Genomic DNA, 16,296 nt, shown 5'->3' with positions numbered 1-16,296 from the left:
GTATATTCTCACAGGAGCTACCCTCAATCTATATGAGGTAAGGTAAATGTGTAAATCCTCCGTACAGCTCTTTGTCTGGAATCTGTCAATGTCACTCCTCTCATATAAGTTTCCTGTCCGGCTTGGGCAATGCAGGCAGTCTTTTGTTTTGCTAGTTTCGTGTCCAGGTGGATGGATAGTCTCAATGGTGATTCTTCAATAAGCAGTAGGAAGTTAGGTATATTCTTCTTTAAGACATGGTGGAATTTAGACCACTGGTTTTCACTCCTGAAAAAGGCCTGAGGTCAGGAGTGAAAACCAGTGGTCTAAGTTCCAACCAAATACTATGCCTACGGCTCACCTGGAGACTATGCCACCACCTGATGTCCCAATTGCCCAACCTGATAATGGAGTGGATTGGCCGAGCAGCGCATACCACCTAAGCAGCATGATGACAACAGTACCTACCTGGTACGAATGCCCCCTTGTACCTATTAGGACTTGGCAACTCCAGAGAGACCAGGAGTCTGTATCCCGAGGAGATCGTCAGAGGGGTGGCATAGCGGGGATTTTAGGCCAACCGACAACATGTGCAACTCTGACATGGGCCTATTGGTTATGCGCACACATGGAGGAGCGACCTGTCCTGTGGAGGTTAAGGAGATCTTGGAGCTCCAATACCGATTTTGGCTGAACTACTAAGCAATGTATCAGTTGAGCATTGGGACTGCTGATGACCGTCCTGGTCTTAATTTTTTCCTGATACAACTGCCTAAGACCCTTAACCCAGAGATGATGAGGAAAATATGAATCGGCTAGACTACTGCAAGTCTTATGCTGTCGAGGCAGGCATATGGAGCTCTCTGGACACTGCCCAAACAGATTGTGGAGCGATTTACTCCAAGTGTACTACTTTTTATTAGTGAATATATGGACATATTGTTTTCCAGATATATTTTATGTCTTCATATATGGGGTTCATCTAGTGTATCATTATGTATATTAAGCATCACTACCCCTTTATACTTGATCTTTCTACTTTATTAGCCGGGGGTTTGCTTGTGTTATTCACATATGGGCTTAATATGGTATGTTAGTCTAGAATTCAGAATTACATGAGGTTTACTTTAACGACTTTTAAAGTGTCCTAGTACTTTGTATACTCACCACTTTTTTTAGTTGCGACTATATTTTGTAGGGATTTTGGTTAAGGGGTATTTATGCATATGTATCACTACTATATAACTATGGTTTATATCCTATGGGTTGTCTGGTTAAATATACAGTATATATATTTATTTCACTGGCATATATTAGAAATAGTAGTACACAGTTTAGGCAGCGTTTCACTATATTACCCTATGTTTTACACTTAAGTGTCGATTTCATGTTTATGCCCATTTGAAGATAATGGATCCTTCCCTTTCACACAATGTATTGCTTACTATGCTCTCAGAGACTAGTGGTCTGTAAAGGAGGTTACGCAGATCTAATATTTATTCACCCAAATTGCTTGAGATAGAAGAGCTTACTGCTTACAAGTGGAGTTTGTTCTAAATAGCAGCAAGAGGGAAATGAAAAAATGGTACTAGAGGCTAAAGAATAATTTTAACTTGTACTCTTTATTAAGCACTGTTTTAATTGCCACTATTTGTTTCATGTGATAGTTTAATATAGGAGTGTCTCTTCATATACCGCAAGCTCCCTATAGTTTGTAAGTACTGGTACATCTTCTTTATGTGAAGAGACACTCATACATACCTCCTTGCTTTAGTCTATGGGATAGGGCGTTAACATTTACTTGACACCTCAATATGTTAAAACCTCCCATATATTGTCCATAAACGTGATCTTAACTGAATCCCCCGCTCACATGTGTACATAAAGGTCCATATAACTGACAGAACTATATAATACAAGTTTATATAAATGTTGTGCAAGGTTAGGGATGTGCTGCCTGCGGCCGGGGTGGCATATCTTTGCCTGTGGCTATCTTTGTACTAATATGACCATTTTCCCGAGACCTACTTCCCTCCAATAGTTATGTACAGCTCCTAGTATACTGTAGGACTATATGGTACATTATTTTCTTCTGTCTAATAATATTAGTTGTGTATTTGCTGAGTATAGTACTCTTTTGCTAGATGTAGAGGGTAAGCTAATCCATGATGTGCCCATATATTCTAAACAATTTGAAAGATTGTACTAGTTTCTGTAAGTATTATAATACTACTATGGTCCTACTAGCCACAAGTATCTCCTCATTAGTCAGCTAAGATAATGGTATGGTCTTCAGTGACTCTTTATAGCGAATAAAAGAAAAGAAAGATATCTCCCCTCACCCTTTCCCACTCTGTTAGATAAAGTGGGTCATATCCAATACCCCTTTTCTGTCTCTGTCCAGTAGTGACAGCAATCCCTGAGGGGGGATGCAACCCATATCCCTTTACCATATTGGTTTAGTGGTGATATAATCCCAGTGGGGTGATACAGCTAACTGAGTACCTTATATGGTCAAAACTTGATGCATAGATCTTATTTCTCCTCACAATGTTATATAAACTCTTTACCAACCCAGCCTTAAAATGTTATCTTTCTTTTTGACCCCCTAACCCCAACTTCTGGGGTTTCTGCTGGCTCCGTACGTCCCCCCCCCCCCTCCTCCTTATACCATTGAGCTTACTTCGTAAGTAAAGGAAAATATATCCTATAGAAACCTTTAAATTAACTACTTCATTCCTCAATCATCTTTTTTTCTGTGATCCTAAAAGATTTACAATTATAGATAGACTTTAAAGTTTGACAATCACTTTGTATATATTGAACTAAAATAGACAGCATGACAAATGATCTATTATATTATTACTTCTAGTTTTATATTAAGTGTTCATATTTGTCTGATCACCCGAATTTAGCTAGACTGTGATAAAATATTGATGATTGAAATACACATTTCTACAGAAGAACAAACTTGTATAACCATATATAATTTGCTAACATTATGTGCTGTATTACAAACACAAAATGAGATGTCATGTTACTTGTTTAGCCTTGTATGTGGATATAGTTTGTGAATGTTTTGTTGTTTTAAGTTACCTGTACACTTGACTGTATGACAGGCGGGTGACGTATCTTGTATTATGTACTTCTTTGTACCATCTCAATAAAAGTTTATTTTAAAAAAAAAGAAAAAAAAAAAAGAACATTTTCTTCTCTGTGAAGAAAATAGGAATGTAAAGTATACCTACAGATTTAGCGCAGTTGATCTACCGCACTGTCAGGTCAGCGCACAAGCAATAAATAATAGGGTTTTTTTCAGCGCCTCCTCCCCTAGAAATCTATAGGGAGAATGGTTTATCGTGGATAATCCTGAAGTTAGTGTGCCTCAGTCTCTTGCTCTCACGCTAACTCTTTACTTTCAACTTGCAATACACACACTAATGTGACCATTATAATTTTTTTTTTATTTTGAGTGTTGTTAGCAAGCAATCAAAGAAAAGAAAATGATTGTCACTTGTAGTCTGGATCTTATACTGTTAGTTTTAAATAGCCCATACAGAGGATATTAAAAAAATCTAGAAACCCCTATAAAACTGCAGGTTTATAAACTGTAAAGAAAGAAATTACAATAATGTAAATGTCAGACTTTTTTCTATCGGTAATGTGATCTTTCAACAAACAAAAGTCCAGAAAAAAAGAAGCAACTAATGATTGGGACCATTTTAAATAATTAAACAAACTACAACACCATGATTGCATAAGTCTGCACACTCAGCCCATCTAATACCTTTTGTATTTATTACAGCAAAAAGTATTTCTGCTAGATTACGAGTCTTGCATTAGCCTTAAAAAGCAGCGTTGAGAGGTCCCAACGCTGCTTTTTGCCTAATGCTGGTATTACGAGGCTTGCAGGTACAGGTGTACCACTCACTTTTTTGGTCAGACTTGAAAATACCGCAAATCCATTTACGTCAATTGCGTATCCAATATTTTCAATGAGATTTGCCTAATGCCGGTATTACGAGTTTTCCAAAAAGTGAGCGGTACAGCCTCTCCTGTCAAGACTGATACCGCATTTAAAAGTCAGTAGTTTTATGGGCTAACGCCGCAGTATAAAACTCTTAACTAAAGTGCTAAAAAGTACACTAACACCCATAAACTACCTATTAACCCCTAAACCGACCCCCCCCCCACATCGCAAACACCAAAAAATATTTTTTTAACCCCTAATCTGCCGAACCGGACATCGCCACCACTATAATAAATATATTAACCCCTAAACCGCCGCACTCCCGCATCGCAAACACTAGTTAAATTTTATTAACTCCTAATCTGCCATCCCTAACATCGCCGACACCTACCTACATTTATTAACCCCTAATCTGCCGCCCCCAACGTCGCCACAAATATATTAAATGTATTAACCCCTAAATCTAAGTCTAACCCTAACACCCCCTAACTTAAATATAATTTAAATAAATATAAATAAAATTACTACAATTAACTAAATTATTCCTATTTAAAACTAAATACTTACCTATAAAATAAACCCTAAGCTAGCTACAATATAACTAATAGTTACATTTTAGCTAGCTTAGGGTTTATTTTTATTTTACAGGCAACTTTGTATTTATTTTAACTAGGTAGAATAGTTATTGAATAGTTATTAACTATTTAATAGCTACCTAGTTAAAATAAATTCAAATTTACCTGTAAAATAAATCCTAACCTAAGTTACAATTACACCTAACACTACACTATAATTAAATTAATTACCTAAACTAAATACAATTAAATACAATTAAAAAATTATCTAAATTACGAAAAAAAAAAACTAAATTAAACAGAAAATAATAAAATAATTACAAGTTTTTTAAACTAATTACACCTAATCTAATCCCCCTAATAAAATAAAAAAGCCCCCCAAAATAATAAAAAGCCCTACCCTATACTAAATTACAAATAGCTCTTAAAAGGGCCTTTTGCGGGGCATTGTCCCAAAGTAATCAGCTCTTTTACCTGTTAAAAAAAGTACAATACCCCCAAACATTAAAACCCACCACCCACACACCCAACCCTACTCTAAAATCCACCCAATACCCCCTTAATAAAACCTAACACTAACCCCTTGAAGATCACCCTATCTTGAGAAGTCTTCACCCAGCCGGGCCGAAGTCCTCAACGAAGCCGGGCGATGTGGTCCTCCAGACGGGCAGAAGTCTTCATCCAAGCCGGCCAAAAGAGGTAATCCAGACGGGCAGAAGTCTTCATCCAGACGGCATCTTCTATCTTCATCCACCCGGCGCAGAGCGGGTCCATCTTCAAGACTTCCGACGCGGAGCATCCTCTTCAAACGAAGTCCAACTGAAGAATGAAGGTTCCTTTAAATGACGTCATCCAAGATGGCGTCCATTGAATTCCGATTGGCTGATAGAATTCTATCAGCCAATCGGAATTAAGATAGAAAAAATCCTATTGGCTGATGCAATCAGCCAATAGGATTGAAGTTCAATCCTATTGGCTGATCCAATCAGCCAATAGGATTGAGCTGGCATTCTATTGGCTGATTGGGTCAGCCGATAGAATAAGAGCTCAATCCTATTGGCTGATTGCATCAGCCAATAGGATTTTTTCTACCTTAATTCTGATTGGCTGATAGAATTCTATCAGCCAATCGGAATTCAAGGGACGCCATCTTGGATGACGTCATTTAAAGGAACCTTCATTCTTCAGTTGGACTTCGTTTGAAGAGGATGCTCCGCGTCGGATGTCTTGAAGATGGAGCCACTCCGCGCCGGATGGATGAAGATAGAAGATGACGCCTAGATGAAGACTTCTGCCCATCTGGAGGACCTCTTCTGGCCGGCTTGGATGAAGACTTCTGCCCGTCTGGAGGACCACTTCGCCCGGCTTCATTGAGGACTTCGGCCTGGCTGGGTGAAGACTTCTAAAGGTAGGGTGATCTTCAAGGGGTTAGTGTTAGGTTTTATTAAGGGGTATTGGGTGGGTTTTAGAGTAGGGTTGGGTGTGTGGGTGGTGGGTTTTAATGTTGGGGGGGTGGTATTGTACTTTTTTTCCAGGTAAAAGAGCTGATAACTTTGGGGCAATTCCCAGCAAAAGGCACTTTTAAGGGCTATTTGTAATTTAGTATAGGGTAGGGCTTTTTATTATTTTGGGGGGCTTTTTTATTTTATTAGGGGGATTAGATTAGGTGTAATTAGTTTAGAAAACTTGTAATTATTTTATTATTTTCTGTAATTTAGTGGGGGTTTTTTTCGTACTTTAGATAATTTTTTTAAATTGTATTTAATTGCATTTAGTTTAGGTAATTAATTTAATTATAGTGTAGTGTTAGGTGAAATTGTAACTTAGGTTAGGATTTATTTTAAGGTAAAATTGTCTTTATTTTAACTAGGTAGCTATTAAATAGTTAATAACTATTTAATAACTATTCTACCTAGTTAAAATAAATACAAAGTTGCCTGTAAAATAAAAATAAATCCTAAGATAGCTACAATGTAACTATTAGTTATATTGTAGCTAGCTTAGGGTTTATTTTATAGGTAAGTATTTAGTTTAAAATAGGAATAATTTAGTTAATGATAGTTATTTTATTTAGATGTATTTAAATTATATTTAAGTTAGGGGGGTGTTAGGGTTAGACTTAGATTTAGGGGTTAATAACTTTAATATAGTGGCAGCGACTTTGGGGGTGGCAGATTAGGGGTTAATAAATATAATGTAGGTGTCGATGATGTTGGGGGTGGCAGATTAGGGGTTCATAAGTATAATGTAGGTGGCGGTGGTGTCCGGAGCGGCAGATTAGGGGTTAATATTATAATGCAGGCATCAGCGATGTCGGGGACGGCAGATTAGGGTTAATAAGTGTAAGATTAGGAGTGTTTAGACTCGGGGTTCATGTTAGGGTGTTAGGTGTAGACATTAAAAGTATTTCCCCATAGGAATCAATGGGGCTGCGTTAGGAGCTTTACGCTGCTTCTTCTTTGCAGGTGTTAGGTTTTTTTTCAGCCGGCTCTGCCCCATTGATTCCTATGGGGAAATTGTGCACAAGCACGTTTTGCCAGCTCACCGCTACCGTAAGCAGCGCTGGTATTGAGGTGAGATGTGGAGCAAAATTTTGCTCTCCGCTCACTTTTCTGAGGCTAACTCAGGGTTTGTAAAAACCCGTAATACCAGCGTTGTCTGTAGGTGAGCTGTGAGGGAAAACTGCTCGTTAGCACCGCACACCATTACAGACAAAACTCGTAATCTAGGTGTTTGTGAATAAGTCTCTATTAACTTTGCACATCTAGACTTTTATCCCACTCTTCCTTCAGTTGCAAGGGGATCTCCTCTGTTCAGCTGTCTTTATGTCATTCCATAGGTTTTTGATTGCATTGAGGTTTGGGCTATGACTAGGCCATTCCAAAAATTAGATTTTTCCTTTTCTGAAGCCCTGCCTTGTCAACTTGGATGTGTGCTTTGGGTCGTTATGTGAAATTCCTCTTCATCTTCAGCTTTCTGACATTGGCCAGCAGATTTTGTGCCAAAATATCTTAATATTTGGAGCTGTTCAATATCCCATATATGTTGGCAATAGACCCTGACCAAGCTGAAGAGAAGCAGCCTGAAAGCATGATGTTACCTCCACCATGCTTCAAAGTCAGTATATTGTACCTTGGATGATGAACTTTAGTGCTATGCTCCAAACACATATTTTACAATTTATGCCGAAAAGCTCCACTTTGTCTCGTCAGATCATAGCACATTTTTCTACATGGTATGGGGTGACAGACTTAATCTTTCTGCATCATTTAGAATGTATTGTATGTTCCTTTTTGTAAGAATGGGTTTCTGTCTTGCCATTCTACCCCATAGCCCAGACATGTGCAGAATATGAGAGATGGTGGTCACTTGCAAGGAGTGGCTGGTACCTGCCAGAAATTCCGTTAGCTCGTTCAGTGTTACTGTTGGCATCTCGGTATCTTTCCTGATTATATTTTCTCCTTGTCTTCTCTTCAACTTTGGAGGATTGTTCTGATTTTTGCAGTGTCACTGTGGGGCCACGTTTTCTCCTCTTATTGATAATGGTTTTGACAGTGCTCCATGGTATACCCAGGGCCTTGGATATTGTCTTATATCCCTCTCCTGATTGGTACTTCAACAATTAGCTTTCACATTTTCTTTTGCAACCCTTTGTGGACTATGGCTCTCCCAAACATTCAAGCGATCCTACAACAACAGTTGATTTTAATCTGGGTTTAATCAGAATCACTTTCATTGATGGAATGTGTATGCTATTTACCTACAGTCATGATTTAGAATGTGGCTGGTTAACAGTGAACACAGCTAGAGTCCATATTATGCAATTTTTATTTAGAATGTTCCTAATATTTAGCTATTTTTTTTTGTGGGAAAAAAATGTATATTGTTGTTATTTCTGCATTTACATTTAAAAAACCGGCAATTTCATAACGGTGTGTAGACTTTTTATATCCACTTTAGGTTTTTCATTTCATAAGTTTGTAAGTGTGACTCTTGTGACAATTTGCTTTCAATAACCACTGGTGCTATGTTATACAAGTGCAATTTACCATCTCTGATTATTGACTGCCACAGTAGCAGTAACTATGAAATTATCCCTAAAGGGACAGTCTACTCCATAATTTTTATTGTTTAAAACGATAGATAAATCAATTTATTACCCATTCCCCAGTTTTGCATAACCAACACAGTTATTTTAAAGGACCAGTCAACACAGTAGATTTGCATAATCAACAAATGCAAGATAACAAGACAATGCAATAGCACTGAACTTCAAATGAGTAATAGATTTTTTTTCTGAGAATTTTAAAAGTTATGTCTATTTCCACTCCCCCTGTACCATGTGACAGTCATCAACCATTCACAAATGCATACACGTACCATGTGACAGCCATCAGCAATTCACAAATGCATACACACTTATTCTTGCACATGCTCAGTAGAAGCTGGTGACTCAAAAAGTTTAAATATAAAAAGACTGTGCACATTTTGTTAATGGAAGTAAATTGAAAAGTTGTTTAAAATGGCATGCTCTATCTGAATAATGAAAGTTTAATTTTGATTGAGTGTCCCTTTAATAATTAATATATTTTTACCTCTGTGATTGCCTTGTATCTAAGCCTCTGTATACTGCCTCCTTATTTCAGTTCTTTTGACAGACTTGCATTTTAGCAAATCTGTGCTGACTCATAAAGAACTCCATGGAAGTGAGCACAATGCTATCGATATGGCACACATGAACTAGCGCTTTCTAGCTATGAAATACTGTCAAAATGCACTGAGATAAGAGGCGGCCTTCAAGGGCTTAGAAATTAGCATATGAGCTTACCTAGGTTTAGCTTTTAACAAAGAATGCCAAGAGAACAAAGCAAATTTTATAATAAAAGTAAATTGGAATGTTGAATAAAATTGCATGCCTTATCTGAATCATGAAAGTTTAATTTTCACTAGACTGTCCCTTTAACCAATTCTTTTAACCAATTCTGGGCCATATTACAAATGACACACTAAATATTTTTTTTTGCAAAAACATTTAACGTGGGTGGGTTAGCGTATATATTGCAAGTTGAAAGTAAATTGTGCATGAGTAAAACCCAATGCTTTCATTCTAATGGCTGATTTGAATTTGAAGATTCAAATCAGCCAATAGGAATGCAAGGGTACGCCCATATAAAAGCGGTACCTTTCATTCAGTATTTAGTGTGCGGCTGGGGGCTGCATAAAGAGGAGTTTCCTGCTACTGCTCTGAAGAGGAGGACCACCGTTACCACCGCCGACGCTACAGTCATCGGGATGAAGAAAAGAAGATGGACCGCTGAGGAGAAGATAAGAAGATGGATGAAGATGGACCAAAAACCAGGATGAAGATGGAGCACCGCTGAGATGAAGTTGGAGTGCCGCCGCCATTAACATCAGTGAGTACCAATTTGGGGGTTAGTGTTAGTTTTATTTGTTTTTTTGGGTGGGTTTTTATTTATAGATTATTTTTTTTTGGGCAGCAAAAGAGCTGAATGGCCTTTTAAGGAAAATGTCCATCCAAATGACCTTTTCAGGGCAATTGGTAAATTTGTTTTTTTGGTTAGGGTTTTTTTTGGGGGGGTTGTAATGTTAGAAGGGTTAGTGTTTTTTAAAGCTGATTACTTTAAAGCAATGCCCTACAAAAGGCCCTTTTAAGGGCTATTGGTAGTTTATTTTTAGAATAGGGCATTTTTTATTTGGGTTTTTATTTTTTGGGGGTATTAGAATAGGATTAAAATATTTTTTTGGTAATTACATTTTAATTTTTTGTAATCTTAGACTTTTTTATTTTTTGCAATGTTAGTTTTTTTTTATTTTCTTTAATCTTAGACTTTATTTATTTTTTGTAGTGTTTGGGATCTTTTTATTTTCTGTAATCTTAGTCTTTTTTATTTTCTGTAATTTTTTTATTTTTTTATTTTTAGTAATCTTAGCTTTTTTATTTTTAAAAGTAAGATGAGTGTTTTATTTAATTTTACAGGTAAGTTTTGTTTTTTTAAAGTACTTAGGATTTTAATTTGTGTAAATTTAGGGGTATTTAAATTTGGTTTAACCTCTTAAGGACATATGACGGAATTTTTCCGTCATAAAACAATTGAGCAAACTGAAAGCTGTGTCCTTAAAGGGTTAAGTTAGGGGGTGTTAGGTTAGGGGGTTTAGAAGTTAGTTTTTTACTTTGCATTGTGGGGGTATGGCGGTTTAGGGGTTAATAGTTTATTTAGATTGTTTGCGTTGTGGGGGGATGGCATTTTAGGGGTTAATAGCTTATTTAGATCATTTGCATTGTGGGTAGATGATAGTTTAGGGGTTAATAGGTTATTTAGGTTATTTGCATTGTGGGGGATGGCAGTTTAGAGGTTATTAGGCTAGGGGCTTATGGTAGGGTGTTAAGTTTTTTCACTTTTTTCTCCATTGATTTCTATGGGAAATGCGAAAATGTGATGTAGTTTGAGCGAGAAGGGTCTTATTTTTTTTTTCCGGAATATCACAAGACCTGTGACATCACGTGCGATCTTACGATCGGAGTCATACACGCCACAGCTTATGTGTCTAGCCCTCTCCTATTGGTAAATTTAAATAACCGTTACCTGGAGTGATATCTGCCATGTATATTTTGTGACAGGCTCTCGGTATATCATTATTATTGTTATCCGGTGATGTTTGTATATAGGCTAATTATGGTAAGCCCTTGTTTAATGTATATCTCGCAATTATAATCATATTGTGTATATATATATATATATATATATATATATATATATATATATATATATATATATATATATAAAATAATGGGGGGAGATAAAAAACTGAAATTAAAATCCTTCATGTCTCAAAATTAAATCAATGTAAATATTTGCATAGGAAATTAGTACATCTAGGCAAGTATCCCCGCTTGCTTTTCCCCAGAAATTCTTAATATACAATGTTTCCAATGCACAAGAGAATTGTGGGTTAGATATGCAAATTCTCAGTTTTTTTGCTTCAAAAATACTGTTTTGACACAGCGATCCTTTTAAACAGGACTATGACAGCAAATTTCCTATGCAAATATTTACATTGATTTAATTTTGAGACATGGAGGATTTTAATTTCAGTTTTTTATCTCCCCCCATTATTTTAATGAATTTTGGTTTAACCATGAAAATAGCTTTTCCAATGCAGCAACCAGAAATCTATCTCCTACTGATGAGTTCTAAAAAGAACGAAACAGGCTTGTCTAGTGAGTGATTTCTGGTTTGCTGTCATAGTCCTGTTTAAAAGGATCGCTGTGTCAAAACAGTATTTTTGAAGCAAAAAAAACTGAGAATTTGCATATCTAATTTGCATATCTTACCCACAATTCTCTTGTAAATTGGAAACATTGTATATTAAGAATTTCTGGGGAAAAGCAAGCAGGGATACTTGCCTAGATGTACTAATTTCCTATGCAAATATTTACATTGATTTAATTTTGAGACATGGAGGATTTTAATTTCAGTTTTTTATCTCCCCCCATTATTTTAATGAATTTTGGTTTAACCATGAAAATAGCTTTTCCAATGCAGCAACCAGAAATCTATCTCCTACTGATGAGTTCTAAAAAGAACAAACAGGCTTGTCTAGTGAGTGATTTCTGGTTTGCTGTCATAGTCCTGTTTAAAAGGATCGCTGTGTCAAAACAGTATTTTTGAAGCAAAAAAACTGAGAATTTGCATATCTAATTTGCATATCGTACCCACAATTCTCTTGTGCATTGGAAACATTGTATATTAAGAATTTCTGGGGAAAAGCAAGCGGGGATACTTGCCTAGATGTACTAATTTCCTATGCAAATATTTACATTGATTTATATATATATATATATATATATATATATTTGATTGTGTGTGATGTCCATTTTTGCTGCTTGAAGAAGCAAGAGTTCTTTGCGAAACGCGTTCAGCTTGTTTTTATATGTGCTATATGCGCTTTTTAATAAATTTCTGAATTTACACTTTTAACCTTGAAATGTATTGAATTATTTGCTTTCATTATTTGGATTCTAGTATGGTGTTTATCTATACTGTGGGTTTCCAGGACATCATAGGACGCTATATGCAAGCTAGCTGGGAAGCTCCTAATTACCCAGACTGTGTTATATTGCACTTTGTGATAAGTGCTTGAAGCTTGTGAGTATATTGCTTTGGGAGCCATTGCATATGGTTAGAGGGAACCTACTCCAAAGATAATACGCCATTGGAGCACCTTCTTTTTCTCTTCTTGTGTTACTCAGATTATCCATTCCTGTGAAGAGCTGCCCTTTGGTGGGATCACCGGAATAATCATTAGATTTTGGTGGCGCCTCTGTGATTCTTACTATCACTCGCCTAGATTACAAGTTTTGCGTTATGAGTGGCTTGGTAATAATTTGCAAGTAATTGTCACCGCTCACCTCCCTATAGCGCTGCTATTACAGGTTTGCAAAAACCCGGCGTTAGCAGGCAATATGGCAGCGTTGAGCTCCACACCGCACACAAATACCAGCGCTGCTTTGAGCTGGTTTTACATGCTCGTGCACAATTTCCCCATAAGCATCAATGGGGAGAACCGGCTAAAAAAAAGCCTAACACCTGCAATAAAGGAGCGTAAAGCTCTGTGAAGCAACCCCATTGATTCCTATGGGGAAAGAAAATGTTTGTTTACACCTAACACCCTAACATAAACACTGAGTCTAAACACCACCTAATCTGCTGCCCCTGACATCGCTGATGCCTGCCTACAGTTATTAACCCCTAATCTGCCGCCTCCGACATCGCCACCACCTACATTACACTTATAAACCCCTAATCTGCCGCCCCAATGTTGCCGCCACCTACCTACACTTATTAACCCGTAATCTGCCACCCCCAATGTTGCCACCACCTACCTACACTTATTAACCCCTAATCTGCCACCCCAATGTCACCGCTACCTACCTACACTTATTAACCCCTAATCTGCTGCCCCTAATGTCGCCGCCACCTACCTACACTTATTAACCCCTAATCTGCCACCCCAATGTTGTTGCTAAATACATTACACTTATTAACCCCTAATCTGCTGCCCACAACGTCACCGCCACTATACTAAAGTTATTAACCCCTAAACCTAACCCTAAGTCTTACCCTAACCCTAACACCACTAACTTTAACATAATTAAAATAAATCTAAACAAAATTTACAATTGATACCTAAATAATTCCTATTTAAAACTAAATACTTACCTATAAAATAAAACCTAACCTAGCTACAATATAACTAAATAATTATTGTAGCTATCTTATGCCTAGATTTAGAGTTCTGCGTTAGCTATCAAAACTAGTGTTAGAGGCTCCTAACGCTGGTTTTTACCACCCGCTGGTATTTAGAGTCAGTCAGGAAAGGGTCTAACGCTCACTTTCCAGCCGCGACTTTTCCATACCGCAGATCCCCCTACGCCATTTGCGTATCCTATCTTTTCAATGTGATCTTTCTAACACCGGTATTTAGAGTCTTGGCTGAAGTGAGCGTTAGAACTCTAATGACAAAACTCCAGCCGCAGAGAAAAGCCAGGAGTTAAGAGCTTTCTGGGCTAACGCCGGTTCATAAAGCTCTTAACTACTGTGCTCTAAAGTACACTAACACCCATAAACTACCTATGTACCCCTAAACCGAGGTCCCCCCACATCGCCGCCACTCTATTAAATTTTTTTAACCCCTAATCTGCCGACCGCACACTGCCGCCACCTACGTTATACTTATGTACCCCTAATCTGCTGCCCCTAACACCGACGACCCCTATATTATATTTATTAACCCCTAATCTGCCCCCCCAGTGTCGCTGCTACCTTTCCTACAATTATTAACCCCTAATCTGCCGACAGGACCTCACCGCTAAAAGTTATTAACTATTTACTAACTACCTAGTTAAAATAAATACAAATTTACCTGTAAAATAAAACCTAACCTGTCTTACACTAACAGCTAACATTACACTACAATTAAATCAATTACATTAATGAAATACAATTAACTACATTACAAAAAAAATAAACACTAAATTACACAAAATAAAAAATGAATTATCAAATATTTAAACTAATTACACCTAATCTAATAGCCCTATCAAAATAACCCCCCCCCCCCCAAAATAAAAAAACCCTAGCCTAAACTAATCTGCCAATAGCCCTTTAAAGGGCCTTTTGTGGGGCATTGCCCCAAAGAAATCAGCTCTTTTACCTGTAAAAAAAAAGTACTAACACCCCCAAACAGTAAAACCCACCACCCACACAACCAAACCCCCCAAATAAAATCCTATCTAAAAAACCTAAGCTCCCCATTGCCCTGAAAAGGGCATTTGGATGGGCATTACCCTTAAAAGGGCATTTAGCTCTTTTTCTTTGCCAAAATCCTAAGCTAAAAATAAAACCCACCCAATAAACCCTTAAAAAAACCTAACACTAATCCCTGAAGTTCCACTTACAGTTTTTGAAGACAGGACATCCATCCTCATCAAGCCGGGAGAAGTCTTCATCCAAGCGGGCAGAAGTCCTCAACAAAGCCGGGAAAAGTCTTCATCCAAGCGGCAAGAAGTGGTCCTCCAGGCACATATGCACATATGCAATGAGTAGTAGACACACACATCGGAACCCTTTCCAGTCAAACACCTTGCCATATCCAATATTCCTTTTAACAATTTTAAAATATTTATTAAAAAGGGTAGCTATGAGTGTAATAGTTTATTTTAATATGTTTTTGATGTGTTTTATAGAAATCATTTTTTTAACCCTGACACTTTACTTCATCACACTTTCGACTTGTTCTCAATCAAAATCTATAACTTTCAACTTATAATACCAGTTCTATTTAGCATGGTTGCAATCTCCATTGACATTATAGGTTTTGGTAGAACATTGTTTCTTAACCGAGTTCCTCAAGTACCCCCCAACAGGCCAGGTTTTTACTATAGCTGAACCAGTGCACAGGAGAAATAATCAGCTGATGGTGAGAGCAGGTTTATAACCATGCTGTTAGTGATCAGCTGATTACTTCACCTGTACACTGGTTCAGTTACAACCTGGCCTGTTGGGGTGACTTGAGGACCACATTTGAGAAACACTGTGCTCAGTGGAGGCTCCTCTATAGGAGCACATAAGCACATGAACCCCTAAACCCCAGCAATAAAAAAAGAATAATAAATAAATAAAAAAAATAACAAATTAAATAAATATATATTTTTGGCTTAGTAAATATAATTTTTCCTCCAGGCTCCACTGCAGTTTTGTCTAAAAAAAAAACACTGCAGTTTTTTCTAAAAAAAAAATAATTGCCATGTTTACTGCTATCTATCGCACCGCATGATGTGATAGATAGAAGTATAGGGAAAATCCCTTTCCATTGTCTGCCTGCAGTGCCTGTAGCGCTGCCCACAACCCAGCCCATAGCCTTGCTAATCGCACATCTTTCAGTGTGCAAGTGAGAGCCAGACCAGCCGTCACATGACACTCACACACTGAGAGCTGTGTGTGTTGGAGGAGGATCCTTGTCGGCTTCAGTTGAGATGACGTTCAGATTACAGTAAGTGGAGGCAGCCGCAAAGCCTCCCCTATCATAAAAAGAAAAGAAGACAGTCCATGGGCGCGTACTATAAGAGTTTGAGCCAGGAAGTTTAGGGCAGCAGAGGCAAGTAAGCTGCTTCTGCTCCAACCTATGAATATTGTCACATATAATGTAAGTAGCAAACATGGGACTGCAGTGCGCTTTCTATTGGAGATA

This window comes from Bombina bombina, chromosome 3 (assembly GCF_027579735.1).
Source record: "Bombina bombina isolate aBomBom1 chromosome 3, aBomBom1.pri, whole genome shotgun sequence".
NCBI lineage: Eukaryota > Metazoa > Chordata > Amphibia > Anura > Bombinatoridae > Bombina > Bombina bombina.
This window is presented reverse-complemented; position numbering follows the sequence as displayed.